Source organism: Festucalex cinctus, chromosome 21 (genome assembly GCF_051991245.1).
Source record: "Festucalex cinctus isolate MCC-2025b chromosome 21, RoL_Fcin_1.0, whole genome shotgun sequence".
NCBI lineage: Eukaryota > Metazoa > Chordata > Actinopteri > Syngnathiformes > Syngnathidae > Festucalex > Festucalex cinctus.
Window position 1 is genome coordinate 4224904 of NC_135431.1, and position 20599 is coordinate 4245502.

General features: G+C 34.2%; 1 protein-coding gene across 2 annotated transcripts in view; it reads right to left on the bottom strand.

Moving 5' to 3' along the window:
• The window catches only part of acss1 (acyl-CoA synthetase short chain family member 1), a 231509-nt gene that overhangs the window by 198807 nt on the left and 12103 nt on the right, over nt 1-20599 (bottom strand). The window lies entirely within an intron of this gene.

The window sequence follows — 20599 nt, forward strand, 5'->3', positions numbered from 1 at the left end:
TTTTGGGGGAAAAAAATGCCTTACTATACATGGTCGTTTTTTTGGGGGAAAAAAGGCCTTACTATACATGGTCATTTTTTTGGGAGAAAAAAATGCCTTACTATACATGGTCGTTTTTTTTGGGAGAGAAAAAAAAATGCCTTACAATACATGGTCGTTTTTTTGGGAGAAAAAAAATGCCTTACTATACATGGTCGTTTTTTTGGGAAAAAAAATGCCTTACTATACATGGTCGTTTTTTTGGGAAAAAAAATGCCTTACTATACATGGTCGTTTTTTGAGAAAAAAAAATGCCTTACTATACATGGTCGTTTTTTTGGGAAAAAAATGCCTTACTATACATGGTCATTTTTTTGGGAGAAAAAAAAAAGCCTTACTATACATGGTCGTTTTTTGGGGAGAAAAAAAATGCCTTACTATACATGGTCGTTTTTTTGGGGAAAAAAATGCCTTACTATACATGGTCGTTTTTTTTGGAGAAAAAAAATGCCTTACTATACATGGTCGTTTTTTTGGGAAAAAAAATGCCTTAGTATACATGGTCGTTTTTTGGGGAAAAAAAATGCCTTACTATACATGGTCGTTTTTTTGGGAAAAAAATGCCTTACTATACTTGGTCGTTTTTTTGGGAGAAAAAAAATGCCTTACTATACATGGTCGTTTTTTTGGGGAGAAAAAAATGCCTTACTATACATGGTCGTTTTTTGGGGGAAAAAATGCCTTACTATACATGGTCGTTTTTTGGGGAGAAAAAAAATGCCTTACTATACATGGTCGTTTTTTGGGGGGAAAAAATGCCTTACTATACATGGTCGTTTTCTTGGGAGAAAAAAAATGCCTTACTATACACGGTCGTTTTTTTGGAAAAAAAAATGCCTTACTATACATGGTCGTTTTTTGGGGAAAAAAAATGCCTTACTATACATGGTCGTTTTTTTGGGAAAAAAATGCCTTACTATACATGGTCGTTTTTTGGGGGAAAAAAATGCCTTACTATACATGGTCGTTTTTTGGGAGAAAAAAAATGCCTTACTATACATGGTCGTTTTTTGGGGAAAAAAATGCCTTACTATACATGGTCGTTTTTTTGAGAGAAAAAAAATGCCTTACTATACATGGTCGTTTTTTGGGAGAAAAAAATGCCTTACTATACATGGTCGTTTTTTTGAGAAAAAAAAATGCCTTACTATACATGGTCGTTTTTTTGGGAAAAAAATGCCTTACTATACATGGTCATTTTTTTGGGAGAAAAAAAATGCCTTACTATACATGGTCGTTTTTTTTGGGAGGAAAAAAATGCCTTACTATACATGGTCGTTTTTTGTGGAAAAAAAATGCCTTACTATACATGGTCGTTTTTTGGGGGGAAAAAATGCCTTACTATACATGGTCGTTTTTTGGGGGGAGAAAAAAATGCCTTACTATACATGGTCGTTTTTTTGGGAAAAAAATGCCTTACTATACATGGTCATTTTTTTGGGAGAAAAAAAAATGCCTTACTATACATGGTCGTTTTTTTTGGGAGAAAAAAATGCCTTACTATACATGGTCGTTTTTTGGGGAAAAAAAATGCCTTACTATACATGGTCGTTTTTTGGGGGGAAAAAATGCCTTACTATACATGGTCGTTTTTTGGGGGGAGAAAAAAATGCCTTACTATACATGGTCGTTTTTTTGGGAAAAAAATGCCTTACTATACATGGTCGTTTTTTGGGGGAAAAAAATGCCTTACTATACATGGTCGTTTTTTGGGAGAAAAAAAATGCCTTACTATACATGGTCGTTTTTTGGGGAAAAAAATGCCTTACTATACATGGTCGTTTTTTTGAGAGAAAAAAAATGCCTTACTATACATGGTCGTTTTTTGGGAGAAAAAAATGCCTTACTATACATGGTCGTTTTTTTGAGAAAAAAAAATGCCTTACTATACATGGTCGTTTTTTTGGGAAAAAAATGCCTTACTATACATGGTCATTTTTTTGGGAGAAAAAAAATGCCTTACTATACATGGTCGTTTTTTTTGGGAGGAAAAAAATGCCTTACTATACATGGTCGTTTTTTGTGGAAAAAAAATGCCTTACTATACATGGTCGTTTTTTGGGGGGAAAAAATGCCTTACTATACATGGTCGTTTTTTGGGGGGAGAAAAAAATGCCTTACTATACATGGTCGTTTTTTTGGGAAAAAAATGCCTTACTATACATGGTCATTTTTTTGGGAGAAAAAAAAATGCCTTACTATACATGGTCGTTTTTTTTGGGAGAAAAAAATGCCTTACTATACATGGTCGTTTTTTGGGGAAAAAAAATGCCTTACTATACATGGTCGTTTTTTTGGGGGAAAAAATGCCTTACTATACATGGTCGTTTTTTGGGGGGAGAAAAAAATGCTTTACTATACATGGTCGTTTTTTTGAGAAAAAAATGCCTTACTATACATGGTCGTTTTTTGGGGGGAAAAAAAAGGCCTTACTATACATGGTCATTTTTTTGGGAGAAAAAAATGCCTTACTATACATGGTCGTTTTTTGGGGAGAAAAAAAATGCCTTACTATACATGGTCGTTTTTTTGGGGAAAAAAATGCCTTACTATACATGGTTGTTTTTTTTGGAGAAAAAAAATGCCTTACTATACATGGTCGTTTTTTTGGGAAAAAAAATGCCTTAGTATACATGGTCGTTTTTTTGGGAAAAAAAATGCCTTACTATACATGGTCGTTTTTTTGGGGAGAAAAAAATGCCTTACTATACATGGTCGTTTTTTTGGGGAAAAAAATGCCTTACTATACATGGTCGTTTTTTGGGGAGAAAAAAAATGCCTTACTATACATGGTCGTTTTTTTGGGGGGGAAAATGCCTTACTATACATGGTCGTTTTCTTGGGAGAAAAAAAATGCCTTACTATACACGGTCGTTTTTTTTGGAAAAAAAAATGCCTTACTATACATGGTCGTTTTTTGGGGGAAAAAAATGCCTTACTATACATGGTCGTTTTTTTGGGAAAAAAATGCCTTACTATACATGGTCGTTTTTTTGGGAAAAAAATGCCTTACTATACATGGTCGTTTTTTGGGGGGAAAAATGCCTTACTATACATGGTCGTTTTTTGGGGGGAGAAAAAAATGCTTTACTATACATGGTCGTTTTTTTGAGAAAAAAATGCCTTACTATACATGGTCGTTTTTTTGGGGGAAAAAAAAGGCCTTACTATACATGGTCGTTTTTTGGGGGGGAAAAATGCCTTACTATACATGGTCGTTTTTTGGGGAGAAAAAAAATGCCTTACTATACATGGTCGTTTTTTGGGGGGAAAAAATGCCTTACTATACATGGTCGTTTTCTTGGGAGAAAAAAAATGCCTTACTATACACGGTCGTTTTTTTGGGAAAAAAAATGCCTTACTATACATGGTCGTTTTTTTGGGAAAAAAATGCCTTACTATACATGGTCGTTTTTTGGGGGAAAAAAATGCCTTACTATACATGGTCGTTTTTTGGGGAAAAAAATGCCTTACTATACATGGTCGTTTTTTGGGAGAAAAAAAATGCCTTACTATACATGGTCGTTTTTTGGGGAAAAAAATGCCTTACTATACATTAGGGGTGTTAAAAAAAAATCGATTCGGCGATATATCGCGATACTACATCGCGCGATTCTCGAATCGATTCAATAATCGGCAGAATCGATTTTTTTTTTTGATTTTTTTTTTTTTTTTTTTTTTTTTTAGGATTCACACCTTGAGCATGGAAGAATGTTATATGAACGGCACATTAAGCCTTAATATTTTTATTTTAATGCTGTACTAACAACCTCTATAAGACTGAAAATTTCAGATAAATAAATAATAAATTTTCATATAAATCTTACACTCTACAAGCTTACTGATTAGTATTTTCTAAACATGAATGAAAAAAAATCGCAACAATCGACTTATAAATTCGTATCGGGATTAATCGGTATCGAATCGTGACCATTCGTATCGGGATAAATCGGTATCGAATCGAATCGTGACCTGTGAATCGTGATACGAATCGAATCGTCAGGTACTAGGCAATTCACACCCCTACTATACATGGTCGTTTTTTTGAGAGAAAAAAAATGCCTTACTATACATGGTCGTTTTTTGGGAGAAAAAAATGCCTTACTATACATGGTCGTTTTTTTTAGAAAAAAAAATGCCTTACTATACATGGTCGTTTTTTTGGGAAAAAAATGCCTTACTATACATGGTCATTTTTTTGGGAGAAAAAAAAATGCCTTACTATACATGGTCGTTTTTTTTGGGAGGAAAAAAAATGCCTTACTATACATGGTCGTTTTTTGTGGAAAAAAAATGCCTTACTATACATGGTCGTTTTTTTGGGGGGAAAAATGCCTTACTATACATGGTCGTTTTTTGGGGGGAGAAAAAAATGCCTTACTATACATGGTCATTTTTTTGGGAAAAAAATGCCTTACTATACATGGTCGTTTTTTTGAGAAAAAAAAATGCCTTACTATACATGGTCGTTTTTTTGGGAAAAAAATGCCTTACTATACATGGTCATTTTTTTGGGAGAAAAAAAATGCCTTACTATACATGGTCGTTTTTTTTGGGAGGAAAAAAATGCCTTACTATACATGGTCGTTTTTTGTGGAAAAAAAATGCCTTACTATACATGGTCGTTTTTTTGGGGGAAAAAATGCCTTACTATACATGGTCGTTTTTTGGGGGGAGAAAAAAATGCCTTACTATACATGGTCGTTTTTTTGGGAAAAAAATGCCTTACTATACATGGTCATTTTTTTGGGAGAAAAAAAAATGCCTTACTATACATGGTCGTTTTTTTTGGGAGAAAAAAATGCCTTACTATACATGGTCGTTTTTTGGGGAAAAAAAATGCCTTACTATACATGGTCGTTTTTTTGGGGGAAAAAATGCCTTACTATACATGGTCGTTTTTTGGGGGGAGAAAAAAATGCTTTACTATACATGGTCGTTTTTTTGAGAAAAAAATGCCTTACTATACATGGTCGTTTTTTTGGGGGAAAAAAATGCCTTACTATACATGGTCGTTTTTTGGGAGAAAAAAAATGCCTTACTATACATGGTCGTTTTTTGGGGAAAAAAATGCCTTACTATACATTAGGGGTGTTAAAAAAAAATCGATTCGGCGATATATCGCGATACTACATCGCGCGATTCTCGAATCGATTCAATAATCGGCAGAATCGATTTTTTTTTTTGATTTTTTTTTTTTGATTTTTTTTTTTTTTTTTTTTTTTTTTTTTTAGGATTCACACCTTGAGCATGGAAGAATGTTATATGAACGGCACATTAAGCCTTAATATTTTTATTTTAATGCTGTACTAACAACCTCTATAAGACTGAAAATTTCAGATAAATAAATAATAAATTTTCATATAAATCTTACACTCTACAAGCTTACTGATTAGTATTTTCTAAACATGAATGAAAAAAAATCGCAACAATCGACTTATAAATTCGTATCGGGATTAATCGGTATCGAATCGTGACCATTCGTATCGGGATAAATCGGTATCGAATCGAATCGTGACCTGTGAATCGTGATACGAATCGAATCGTCAGGTACTAGGCAATTCACACCCCTACTATACATGGTCGTTTTTTTGAGAGAAAAAAAATGCCTTACTATACATGGTCGTTTTTTTGGGAAAAAAATGCCTTACTATACATGGTCATTTTTTTGGGAGAAAAAAAAATGCCTTACTATACATGGTCGTTTTTTTTGGGAGGAAAAAAATGCCTTACTATACATGGTCGTTTTTTGTGGAAAAAAAATGCCTTACTATACATGGTCGTTTTTTTGGGGGGAAAAATGCCTTACTATACATGGTCGTTTTTTGGGGGGAGAAAAAAATGCCTTACTATACATGGTCATTTTTTTGGGAAAAAAATGCCTTACTATACATGGTCGTTTTTTGGGGAAAAAAATGCCTTACTATACATGGTCGTTTTTTTGAGAGAAAAAAATGCCTTACTATACATGGTCGTTTTTTGGGGAAAAAAAATGCCTTACTATACATGGTCGTTTTTTTGGGGGAAAAAATGCCTTACTATACATGGTCGTTTTTTGGGGGGAGAAAAAAATGCTTTACTATACATGGTCGTTTTTTTGAGAAAAAAATGCCTTACTACATGGTCGTTTTTTGGGGAGAAAAAAAATGCCTTACTATACATGGTCGTTTTTTGGGGGAAAAAAATGCCTTACTATACATGGTCGTTTTTTGGGAAAAAAAATGCCTTACTATATATACATGGTCGTTTTTTGGGGGAAAAAAATGCCTTACTATACATGGTCGTTTTTTTGGGAAAAAAATGCCTTACTATACATGGTCGTTTTTTGGGAGAAAAAAAATGCCTTACTATACATGGTCGTTTTTTGGGGAAAAAAATGCCTTACTATACATGGTCGTTTTTTTGAGAGAAAAAAAATGCCTTACTATACATGGTCGTTTTTTGGGAGAAAAAAATGCCTTACTATACATGGTCGTTTTTTTGAGAAAAAAAAATGCCTTACTATACATGGTCGTTTTTTTGGGAAAAAAATGCCTTACTATACATGGTCATTTTTTTGGGAGAAAAAAAAATGCCTTACTATACATGGTCGTTTTTTTTGGGAGGAAAAAAATGCCTTACTATACATGGTCGTTTTTTGTGGAAAAAAAATGCCTTACTATACATGGTCGTTTTTTTGGGGGGAAAAATGCCTTACTATACATGGTCGTTTTTTGGGGGGAGAAAAAAATGCCTTACTATACATGGTCGTTTTTTTGGGAAAAAAATGCCTTACTATACATGGTCATTTTTTTGGGAGAAAAAAAAATGCCTTACTATACATGGTCGTTTTTTTTGGGAGAAAAAAATGCCTTACTATACATGGTCGTTTTTTGGGGAAAAAAAATGCCTTACTATACATGGTCGTTTTTTTGGGGGAAAAAATGCCTTACTATACATGGTCGTTTTTTGGGGGGAGAAAAAATGCCTTACTATACATGGTCGTTTTTTTGGGAAAAAAAATGCCTTAGTATACATGGTCGTTTTTTTGGGAAAAAAAATGCCTTACTATACATGGTCGTTTTTTTGGGAAAAAAATGCCTTACTATACATGGTCGTTTTTTTGGGAGAAAAAAAATGCCTTACTATACATGGTCGTTTTTTGGGGGAGAAAAAAATGCCTTACTATACATGGTCGTTTTTTTGGGGAAAAAAATGCCTTACTATACATGGTCGTTTTTTGGGGGAAAAAAAAGGCCTTACTATACATGGTCATTTTTTTGGGAGAAAAAAATGCCTTACTATACATGGTCGTTTTTTTGGGGGGGGAAAAGGCCTTACTATACATGGTCATTTTTTTGGGAGAAAAAAAAGGCCTTACTATACATGGTCATTTTTTTGGGAGAAAAAAATGCCTTACTATACATGGTCGTTTTTTTGGGGGAAAAAATGCCTTACTATACATGGTCGTTTTTTGGGGGGAGAAAAAAATGCTTTACTATACATGGTCGTTTTTTTGAGAAAAAAATGCCTTATACATGGTCGTTTTTTTGGGGGGAAAAAAAGGCCTTACTATACATGGTCGTTTTTTTGGGGGAAAAAATGCCTTACTATACATGGTCGTTTTTTTTGGAGAAAAAAAATGCCTTACTATACATGGTCGTTTTTTTGGGGAAAAAAATGCCTTAGTATACATGGTCGTTTTTTGGGGAAAAAAAATGCCTTACGAAACATGGTCTTTTTTTTGGGAAAAAAATGCCTTACTATACTTGGTCGTTTTTTTGGGAGAAAAAAAATGCCTTACTATACATGGTCGTTTTTTTGGGGAGAAAAAAATGCCTTACTATACATGGTCGTTTTTTGGGGGGAAAAAATGCCTTACTATACATGGTCGTTTTTTGGGGAGAAAAAAAATGCCTTACTATACATGGTCGTTTTTTGGGGGGAAAAATGCCTTACTATACATGGTCGTTTTCTTGGGAGAAAAAAAATGCCTTACTATACACGGTCGTTTTTTTTGAAAAAAAAATGCCTTACTATACATGGTCGTTTTTTGGGGGAAAAAAATGCCTTACTATACATGGTCGTTTTTTTGGGAAAAAAATGCCTTACTATACATGGTCGTTTTTTGGGGGAAAAAAATGCCTTACTATACATGGTCGTTTTTTTGGGAAAAAAATGCCTTACTATACATGGTCGTTTTTTGGGAGAAAAAAAATGCCTTACTATACATGGTCGTTTTTTGGGGAAAAAAATGCCTTACTATACATGGTCGTTTTTTTGAGAGAAAAAAAATGCCTTACTATACATGGTCGTTTTTTGGGAGAAAAAAATGCCTTACTATACATGGTCGTTTTTTTTAGAAAAAAAAATGCCTTACTATACATGGTCGTTTTTTTGGGAAAAAAATGCCTTACTATACTTGGTCGTTTTTTTGGGAGAAAAAAAATGCCTTACTATACATGGTCGTTTTTTTGGGGAGAAAAAAATGCCTTACTATACATGGTCGTTTTTTGGGGGGAAAAAATGCCTTACTATACATGGTCGTTTTTTGGGGAGAAAAAAAATGCCTTACTATACATGGTCGTTTTTTGGGGGGAAAAACTGCCTTACTATACATGGTCGTTTTCTTGGGAGAAAAAAAATGCCTTACTATACACGGTTGTTTTTTTTGAAAAAAAAAATGCCTTACTATACATGGTCGTTTTTTGGGGGAAAAAAATGCCTTACTATACATGGTCGTTTTTTGGGGAAAAAAATGCCTTACTATACATGGTCGTTTTTTGGGGGAAAAAAATGCCTTACTATACATGGTCGTTTTTTTGGGAAAAAAATGCCTTACTATACATGGTCGTTTTTTGGGAGAAAAAAAATGCCTTACTATACATGGTCGTTTTTTGGGGAAAAAAATGCCTTACTATACATGGTCGTTTTTTTGAGAGAAAAAAAATGCCTTACTATACATGGTCGTTTTTTGGGAGAAAAAAATGCCTTACTATACATGGTCGTTTTTTTTAGAAAAAAAAATGCCTTACTATACATGGTCGTTTTTTTGGGAAAAAAATGCCTTACTATACATGGTCATTTTTTTGGGAGAAAAAAAAATGCCTTACTATACATGGTCGTTTTTTTTGGGAGGAAAAAAATGCCTTACTATACATGGTCGTTTTTTGTGGAAAAAAAATGCCTTACTATACATGGTCGTTTTTTGGGGGGGAAAAAATGCCTTACTATACATGGTCGTTTTTTGGGGGGAGAAAAAAATGCCTTACTATACATGGTCGTTTTTTTGGGAAAAAAATGCCTTACTATACATGGTCATTTTTTTGGGAAAAAAAAAATGCCTTACTATACATGGTCGTTTTTTTTGGGAGAAAAAAATGCCTTACTATACATGGTCGTTTTTTGGGGAAAAAAAATGCCTTACTATACATGGTCGTTTTTTTGGGGGAAAAAATGCCTTACTATACATGGTCGTTTTTTGGGGGGAGAAAAAAATGCTTTACTATACATGGTCGTTTTTTTGAGAAAAAAATGCCTTACTATACATGGTCGTTTTTTTGGGGGAAAAAAAAGGCCTTACTATACATGGTCATTTTTTTGGGAGAAAAAAATGCCTTACTATACATGGTCGTTTTTTGGGGAGAAAAAAAATGCCTTACTATACATGGTCGTTTTTTGGGGAAAAAAAATGCCTTACTATACATGGTCGTTTTTTTGGGAAAAAAATGCCTTACTATACATGGTCGTTTTTTGGGGAAAAAAAATGCCTTACTATACATGGTCGTTTTTTTGGGAAAAAAATGCCTTACTATACATGGTCGTTTTTTGGGAGAAAAAAAATGCCTTACTATACATGGTCGTTTTTTGGGGAAAAAAATGCCTTACTATACATGGTCGTTTTTTTGAGAGAAAAAAAATGCCTTACTATACATGGTCGTTTTTTGGGAGAAAAAAATGCCTTACTATACATGGTCGTTTTTTTGAGAAAAAAAAATGCCTTACTATACATGGTCGTTTTTTGGGGAAAAAAATGCCTTACTATACATGGTCATTTTTTTGGGAGAAAAAAAATGCCTTACTATACATGGTCGTTTTTTTTGGGAGGAAAAAAATGCCTTACTATACATGGTCGTTTTTTGTGGAAAAAAAATGCCTTACTATACATGGTCGTTTTTTTGGGGGAAAAAATGCCTTACTATACATGGTCGTTTTTTGGGGGGAGAAAAAAATGCCTTACTATACATGGTCGTTTTTTTGGGAAAAAAATGCCTTACTATACATGGTCATTTTTTTGGGAGAAAAAAAAATGCCTTACTATACATGGTCGTTTTTTTTGGGAGAAAAAAATGCCTTACTATACATGGTCGTTTTTTGGGGAAAAAAAATGCCTTACTATACATGGTCGTTTATTTGGGGGAAAAAATGCCTTACTATACATGGTCGTTTTTTGGGGGGAGAAAAAAATGCTTTACTATACATGGTCGTTTTTTTGAGAAAAAAATGCCTTACTATACATGGTCGTTTTTTTGGGGGAAAAAAAAGGCCTTACTATACATGGTCATTTTTTTGGGAGAAAAAAATGCCTTACTATACATGGTCGTTTTTTGGGGAGAAAAAAAATGCCTTACTATACATGGTCGTTTTTTTGGGGAAAAAAATGCCTTACTATACATGGTCGTTTTTTTTGGAGAAAAAAAATGCCTTACTATACATGGTCGTTTTTTTGGGAAAAAAAAATGCCTTAGTATACATGGTCGTTTTTTTGGGGAAAAAAATGCCTTACTATACATGGTCGTTTTTTTGGGGAAAAAATGCCTTACTATACATGGTCGTTTTTTTGGGAGAAAAAAAATGCCTTACTATACATGGTCGTTTTTTGGGGGAGAAAAAAATGCCTTACTATACATGGTCGTTTTTTGGGGGAAAAAATGCCTTACTATACATGGTCGTTTTTTTGGGGAAAAAAAAGGCCTTACTATACATGGTCATTTTTTTGGGAGAAAAAAATGCCTTACTATACATGGTCGTTTTTTTGGGGGAAAAAAAGGCCTTACTATACATGGTCATTTTTTTGGGAGAAAAAAAAGGCCTTACTATAAATGGTCATTTTTTTGGGAGAAAAAAATGCCTTACTATACATGGTCGTTTTTTTGGGGGAAAAAAAGGCCTTACTATACATGGTCATTTTTTTGGGAGAAAAAAATGCCTGACTATACATGGTCGTTTTTTTGGGGAAAAAAATGCCTTACTATACATGGTCGTTTTTTTTTGGGAGAGAAAAAAAATGCCTTACTATACATGGTCGTTTTTGGGGGGGAAAAAAGGCCTTACTATACATGGTCATTTTTTTGGGAGAAAAAAATGCCTTACTATACATGGTCGTTTTTTTTGGGAGAGAAAAAAAAATGCCTTACAATACATGGTCGTTTTTTTGGGAGAAAAAAAATGCCTTACTATACATGGTCGTTTTTTTGGGAAAAAAAATGCCTTACTATACATGGTCGTTTTTTTGGGAAAAAAAATGCCTTACTATACATGGTCGTTTTTTGGGGGAAAAAAATGCCTTACTATACATGGTCGTTTTTTGGGGAAAAAAATGCCTTACTATACATGGTCGTTTTTTTGGGAGAAAAAATGCCTTACTATACATGGTCGTTTTTTTGGGAAAAAAATGCCTTATTATACATGGTCGTTTTTTGGGAGAAAAAAAATGCCTTACTATACATGGTCGTTTTTTGGGGAAAAAAATGCCTTACTATACATGGTCGTTTTTTTGAGAGAAAAAAAATGCCTTACTATACATGGTCGTTTTTTGGGAGAAAAAAATGCCTTACTATACATGGTCGTTTTTTTGAGAAAAAAAAATGCCTTACTATACATGGTCGTTTTTTTGGGAAAAAAATGCCTTACTATACATGGTCATTTTTTTGGGAGAAAAAAAAATGCCTTACTATACATGGTCGTTTTTTTTTGGGGGAAAAAAAAGGCCTTACTATACATGGTCGTTTTTTGGGGAGAAAAAAAATGCCTTACTATACATGGTCGTTTTTTGGGGGAAAAAAAAGGCCTTACTATACATGGTCATTTTTTTGGGAGAAAAAAATGCCTTACTATACATGGTCGTTTTTTTGGGGGAAAAAAAGGCCTTACTATACATGGTCATTTTTTTGGGAGAAAAAAAAGGCCTTACTATACATGGTCATTTTTTTGGGAGAAAAAAATGCCTTACTATACATGGTCGTTTTTTTGGGGGAAAAAAAGGCCTTACTATACATGGTCATTTTTTTGGGAGAAAAAAATGCCTGACTATACATGGTCGTTTTTTTTGGGAAAAAAATGCCTTACTATACATGGTCGTTTTTTTTGGGAGAGAAAAAAAATGCCTTACTATACATGGTCGTTTTTTTGGGGGAAAAAAGGCCTTACTATACATGGTCATTTTTTTGGGAGAAAAAAATGCCTTACTATACATGGTCGTTTTTTTTGGGAGAGAAAAAAAAATGCCTTACAATACATGGTCGTTTTTTTGGGAGAAAAAAAATGCCTTACTATACATGGTCGTTTTTTTGGGGAAAAAAATGCCTTACTATACATGGTCGTTTTTTGGGGGAAAAAAATGCCTTACTATACATGGTCGTTTTTTGGGGAAAAAAATGCCTTACTATACATGGTCGTTTTTTTGGGAGAAAAAATGCCTTACTATACATGGTCGTTTTTTTGGGAAAAAAATGCCTTACTATACATGGTCGTTTTTTGGGAGAAAAAAAATGCCTTACTATACATGGTCGTTTTTTGGGGAAAAAAATGCCTTACTATACATGGTCGTTTTTTTGAGAAAAAAAAAATGCCTTACTATACATGGTCGTTTTTTGGGAGAAAAAAATGCCTTACTATACATGGTCGTTTTTTTGAGAAAAAAAAATGCCTTACTATACATGGTCGTTTTTTTGGGAAAAAAATGCCTTACTATACATGGTCATTTTTTTGGGAGAAAAAAAAATGCCTTACTATACATGGTCGTTTTTTTTTGGGAGAAAAAAATGCCTTACTATACATGGTCGTTTTTTGGGAGAAAAAAATGCCTTACTATACATGGTCGTTTTTTGGGGAAAAAAATGCCTTACTATACATGGTCGTTTTTTTGAGAGAAAAAAAATGCCTTACTATACATGGTCGTTTTTTGGGAGAAAAAAATGCCTTACTATACATGGTCGTTTTTTTGAGAAAAAAAAATGCCTTACTATACATGGTCGTTTTTTTGGGAAAAAAATGCCTTACTATACATGGTCATTTTTTGGGGAGAAAAAAAAAAGCCTTACTATACATGGTCGTTTTTTTTGGGAGAAAAAAATGCCTTACTATACATGGTCGTTTTTTGGGGAAAAAAAATGCCTTACTATACATGGTCGTTTTTTGGGGGGAAAAAATGCCTTACTATACATGGTCGTTTTTTGGGGGGAGAAAAAAATGCCTTACTATACATGGTCGTTTTTTTGGGAAAAAAATGCCTTACTATACATGGTCATTTTTTTGGGAGAAAAAAAAATGCCTTACTATACATGGTCGTTTTTTTGGGAGAAAAAAATGCCTTACTATACATGGTCGTTTTTTGGGGAAAAAAAATGCCTTACTATACATGGTCGTTTTTTTGGGGGAAAAAATGCCTTACTATACATGGTCGTTTTTTGGGGGGAGAAAAAAATGCTTTACTATACATGGTCGTTTTTTTGAGAAAAAAATGCCTTACTATACATGGTCGTTTTTTTGGGGGAAAAAAAAGGCCTTACTATACATGGTCATTTTTTTGGGAGAAAAAAATGCCTTACTATACATGGTCGTTTTTTGGGGAGAAAAAAAATGCCTTACTATACATGGTCGTTTTTTTGGGGGAAAAAAATGCCTTACTATACATGGTTGTTTTTTTTGGAGAAAAAAAATGCCTTACTATACATGGTCGTTTTTTGGGGAAAAAAAATGCCTTAGTATACATGGTCATTTTTTTGGGAAAAAAAATGCCTTACTATACATGGTCGTTTTTTTGGGGAGAAAAAAATGCCTTACTATACATGGTCGTTTTTTTGGGGAAAAAAATGCCTTACTATACATGGTCGTTTTTTGGGGAGAAAAAAAATGCCTTACTATACATGGTCGTTTTTTGGGGGGGAAAAATGCCTTACTATACATTAGAGGTGGGAATCTTGGGGCACCTCACGATTCGATTGCGATTACGATTCAGAGGCTACGATTCGATTATAAAACGATTATTGATTTCCCCCCAGGCAGCAGAAAAAAAACAATGTATTTTGGTGCTTTTAATGTTTCGTACATTAGTTACAAAAATAGTACAAAAGTCCTCTCAGGCCTAAATAAACTACTATTTCAGTATCAAGTTAACAGTTCAAAACAGTAAATAAAATACTCAAGTCCTCATTCTGTAACAACAGCTTTTAAGTATATTCAGTCTTCAACAGAATAAAACATAGCATTGAGCAAAAATATATTATTTTTATCCACTCAAAAGTGCACTGAGATATAAATGAAAGACAATGTGAACTACTACTTCAATACAAATGCCTAAAAAAAAAAAAAAAAAGTGCTTTCCTGCTTTTTAAGTTGTGTAAAGATGAACATGTAAACATTAAAGTTTCTCAGAGGTACAAAAAAAAAAAACCCTCAAGTGCTTTTCTGCTTTTTAACTTGTGAAAACATGAACGTGTAAACATTAAAGGGATCGTTCGGCTTTTTTAACATGAATCTCAATTTGATCCTCACCTCCCGTGTGTGCGATCAGCACTGACTTCTTTCTGACAGCGTTCGGTGACACGCGTTCATGTTCGACGTTGGACGAGAGGAAAATAGTCCAGCAAGCTGACTGGGGTCTCGGAAATAAAGCGTTTTTCTTCTAAAAAAAACTATTTGTTTTCAAAAGCGTGATACATTTCCACCACAATACTCTTTTCTGAATAAAGTCAGACGCCATTACCGCCAGCCACTACTTTTCTGTTCGTTCGTATCACTGCGCGGCGCCCTGTAGAACACTAACCGACGCACTGCAGCCAGCTAGCTGATACTTCCGCCTGAAGTTGTTTGCCTTTTCGGAGCAGGTCTGATCTGACGAAGAGGTGGGTTGGTCAGCTCAGCCATGCTTGTTGTTGTTTTGAATGTCGAGGCGTGAGTTGTGGATGTGTACTCTCGGTCCGTCCCATTAAGCGTCCCGAAGACCGCGCGCGCTACTGCGTTTCAGTTCCGCGTACTTTCCGCTCCGGTCCACTTTTAGTTTCGGTTCCCTTGGCATATTTATATAATCGGAATTTGGACTTTTGTGAATCGTTCTCGATTGTTCCACGGCCGAATCGTGAATAATCTAAGAATCGGAAATTTTGCACACCTCTACTATACATGGTCGTTTTCTTGGGAGAAAAAAAATGCCTTACTATACACGGTCGGTTTTTTTTGAAAAAAAAAATGCCTTACTATACATGGTCGTTTTTTGGGGGAAAAAAATGCCTTACTATACATGGTCGTTTTTTGGGGAAAAAAAATGCCTTACTATACATGGTCGTTTTTTTGGGAAAAAAATGCCTTACTATACATGGTCGTTTTTTGGGGGGAAAAATGCCTTACTATACATGGTCGTTTTTTGGGGGGAGAAAAAAATGCTTTACTATACATGGTCGTTTTTTTGAGAAAAAAATGCCTTACTATACATGGTCGTTTTTTTGGGGGAAAAAAAAGGCCTTACTATACATGGTCATTTTTTTGGGAGAAAAAAATGCCTTACTATACATGGTCGTTTTTTGGGGAGAAAAAAAATGCCTTACTATACATGGTCGTTTTTTTGGGGGAAAAAATGCCTTACTATACATAGTCGTTTTTTTTGGAGAAAAAAAATGCCTTACTATACATGGTCGTTTTTTTGGGAAAAAAATGCCTTAGTATACATGGTCGTTTTTTTGGGAAAAAAAATGCCTTACTATACATGGTCGTTTTTTTGGGAAAAAAATGCCTTACTATACATGGTCGTTTTTTTGGGAGAAAAAAAATGCCTTACTATACATGGTCGTTTTTTGGGGGAGAAAAAAATGCCTTACTATACATGGTCGTTTTTTTGGGGGGAAAAATGCCTTACTATACATGGTCGTTTTTTGGGGGAAAAAAAAGGCCTTACTATACATGGTCATTTTTTTGGGAGAAAAAAATGCCTTACTATACATGGTCGTTTTTTTGGGGGAAAAAAAGGCCTTACTATACATGGTAATTTTTTGGGGAGAAAAAAATGCCTTACTATACATGGTCGTTTTTTTGGGGGAAAAAAAGGCCTTACTATACATGGTCATTTTTTTGGGAGAAAAAAATGCCTGACTATACATGGTCGTTTTTTGGGGGAAAAAAATGCCTTACTATACATGGTCGTTTTTTTTGGGAGAGAAAAAAAATGGCTTACTATACATGGTCGTTTTTTTGGGAAAAAAATGCCTTACTATACATGGTCGTTTTTTGGGGAAAAAAATGCCTTACTATACATGGTCGTTTTTTTTGGGAAAAAAAAATGCCTTACTATACATGGTCATTTTTTTAGGAGAAAAAAATGCCTTACTATACATGGTCGTTTTTTTGGGAGAAAAAAATGCCTTACTATACATGGTCGTTTTTTTGGGGAGAAAAAAATGCCTTACTATACATGGTCGTTTTTTTGGGGGAAAAAAAAGGCCTTACTATACATGGTCGTTTTTTTGGGAGAAAAAAAATGCCTTACTATACATGGTCGTTTTTTTGGGGGAAAAAAAAGCCTTACTATACATGGTCATTTTTTTGGGAGAAAAAAATGCCTTACTATACATGGTCATTTTTTTGGGAGAAAAAAATGCCTTACTATACATGGTCGTTTTTTTTGGGAGAGAAAAAAAAATGCCTTACTATACATGGTCGTTTTTTTGGGAGAAAAAATGCTGGCCCACAGTGACCGCAGACCGCTCCATACAGATGGAAGGGAGCCACAGCTCCCCGAAGCCAAGGGGCCCCCGGGACAACTGCCCGCCCGCAAGAGAAGACCAGCGATCCCTCCCAATGTGGAGGCTCCATCATGAGGAAACACTGGCGCTAAAAACGTAATAACTACTAAATAAAAACATTACAATACATGGTCGTTTTTTTTGGGAGAAAAAAAATGCCTTACTATACATGGTCGTTTTTTTTGGGAAAAAAATGCCTTACTATACATGGTCGTTTTTTGGGGAGAAAAAAAATGCCTTACTATACATGGTCGTTTTTTTGGGGAAAAAAATGTCTTACTATACATGGTCGTTTTTTTGGGAAAAAAAAATGCCTTACTATACATGGTCATTTTTTTGGGAGAAAAAAATGCCTTACTATACATGGTCGTTTTTTTGGGAGAAAAAAAATGCCTTACTATACATGGTCGTTTTTTTGGGAGAAAAAAAAATGCCTTACTATACATGGTCGTTTTTTGGGGGAAAAAATGCCTTACTATATACATGGTCGTTTTTTTGGGAGAAAAATGCCTTACTATACATGGTCGTTTTTTTTGGGAGAAAAAAATGCCTTACTATACATGGTCGTTTTTTTGGGGAAAAAAATGCCTTACTATACATGGTCGTTTTTTGGGGGGAAAAAATGCCTTACTATACATGGTCGTTTTTTTGGGAGAAAAAAAAATGCCTTACTATACATGGTCGTTTTTTTGAGAAAAAAATGCCTTACTATACATGGTCGTTTTTTTGGGAGAAAAAAAATGCCTTACTATACATGGTCTTTGTTTGGGGAGAAAAAAAATGCCTTACTATACATGGTCGTTTTTTGGGGGAAAAAAATGCCTTACTATACATGGTCGTTTTTTTGGGAGAAAAAAAATGCCTTACTATAATACATGGTCGTTTTTTTGGGAAAAAAAATGCCTTACTATATATACATGGTCGTTTTTTTGGGGAAAAAAAAAGGCCTTACTATACATGGTCATTTTTTTGGGAGAAAAAAATGCCTTACTATACATGGTCGTTTTTTGGGGGGAAAAAAAGGCCTTACTATACATGGTCATTTTTTTGGGAGAAAAAAATGCCTTACTATACATGGTCGTTTTTTGGGGGAAAAAAATGCCTTACTATACATGGTCGTTTTTTTTGGGAGAGAAAAAAAAATGCCTTACAATACATGGTCGTTTTTTTGGGAGAAAAAAAATGCCTTACTATACATGGTCGTTTTTTTGGGAAAAAAAAATGCCTTACTATATACATGGTCGTTTTTTGGGGAGAAAAAAAATGCCTTACTATACATGGTCGTTTTTTTGGGGAAAAAAATGCCTTACTATACATGGTCGTTTTTTTGGGAGAAAAAAAATGCCTTACTATACATGGTCGTTTTTTTGGGGAAAAAAATGCCTTACTATACATGGTCGTTTTTTGGGGGGAAAAAATGCCTTACTATACATGGTCGTTTTTTTGGGAAAAAAATGCCTTACAATACATGGTCGTTTTTTGGGGAAAAAAAAATGCCTTACTATACATGGTCGTTTTTTGGGGAAAAAAATGCCTTACTATACATGGTCGTTTTTTGGGAGAAAAAAAATGCCTTACTATACATGGTCGTTTTTTGGTGAAAAAAAATGCCTTACTATACATGGTTGTTTTTTTGAGAAAAAAAAATGCCTTACTATACATGGTCGTTTTTTGGGAGAAAAAAATGCCTTACTATACATGGTCGTTTTTTTGAGAAAAAAAAAATGCCTTACTATACATGGTCGTTTTTTTGGGAAAAAAATGCCTTACTATACATGGTCATTTTTTTGGGAGAAAAAAAAATGCCTTACTATACATGGTCGTTTTTTTGGGGAGAAAAAAATGCCTTACTATACATGGTCGTTTTTTGGGGAAAAAAAATGCCTTACTATACATGGTTGTTTTTTTGGGGGGAAAAATGCCTTACTATATACATGGTCGTTTTTTGGGGGGAGAAAAAAATGCTTTACTATACATGGTCGTTTTTTTGAGAAAAAAATGCCTTACTATACATGGTCGTTTTTTTGGGAGAAAAAAATGCCTTACTATACATGGTCGTTTTTTGGGGAGAAAAAAAATGCCTTACTATACATGGTCGTTTTTTTGGGGAAAAAAATGCCTTACTATACATGGTCGTTTTTTTGGGAGAAAAAAAATGCCTTACTATACATGGTCGTTTTTTTGGGAAAAAAAATGCCTTAGTATACATGGTCGTTTTTTTTGGGAAAAAAAATGCCTTACTATACATGGTCGTTTTTTTGGGAAAAAAATGCCTTACTATACATGGTCGTTTTTTTGGGAGAAAAAAAATGCCTTACTATACATGGTCGTTTTTTTGGGGAGAAAAAAATGCCTTACTATACATGGTCGTTTTTTTGGGGAAAAAAATGCCTTACTATACATGGTCGTTTTTTGGGGGGAAAAAAAGGCCTTACTATACATGGTCATTTTTTTGGGAGAAAAAAATGCCTTACTATACATGGGCGTTTTTTTGGGGGAAAAAAAGGCCTTACTATACATGGTCATTTTTTTGGGAGAAAAAAATGCCTTACTATACATGGTCGTTTTTTTTGGGAGAGAAAAAAAATGCCTTACTATACATGGTCGTTTTTTTGGGAAAAAAATGCCTTACTATACATGGTCGTTTTTTGGGGAAAAAAATGCCTTACTATACATGGTCGTTTTTTTGGGGGAAAAAAAATGCCTTACTATACATGGTCATTTTTTTGGGAGAAAAAAATGCCTTACTATACATGGTAGTTTTTTTGGGGAGAAAAAAATGCCTTACTATACATGGTCGTTTTTTTGGGGAAAAAAAATTGCCTTACTATACATGGTCATTTTTTGGGAGAAAAAAATGCCTTACTATACATGGTCGTTTTTTTGGGAGAGAAAAAAAATGCCTTACTATACATGGTCGTTTTTTTGGGAGAAAAAAAATGCCTTACTATACATGGTCGTTTTTTGGGGGGAGAAAAAAATGCCTTACTATACATGGTCGTTTTTTGGGGGAGAAAAAAATGCCTTACTATACATGGTCGCTTTTTTGGGAAAAAAATGCCTTACTATACATGGTCGTTTTTTTGGGAAAAAAAATGCCTTACTATACATGGTCGCTTTTTTGGGGAGAAAAAAATGCCTTACTATACATGGTCGTTTTTTTGGGGAGAAAAAAAATGCCTTACTATACATGGTCATTTTTTTTTGGGAAAAAAAATGCCTTACTATACATGGTCGCTTTTTTGGGAGAAAAAAAAAATGCCTTACTATACATGGTCGTTTTTTTGGGGGAGAAAAAAAATGCCTTACTATACATGGTCGTTTTTTTGGGAGAGAAAAAATGCCTTATTATACAAGGTCGTTTTTTTGGGAGAGAAAAAAAATGCCTTACTATACATGGTCGTTTTTTTGGGAGAAAAAAAATGCCTTACTATACATGGTCGCTTTTTTGGGAGAAAAAAAAATGCCTTACTATACATGGTCGTTTTTTTGGGGAGAAAAAAAATGCCTTACTATACATGGTCGTTTTTTTGGGAGAGAAAAAAATACCTTACTATACATGGTCG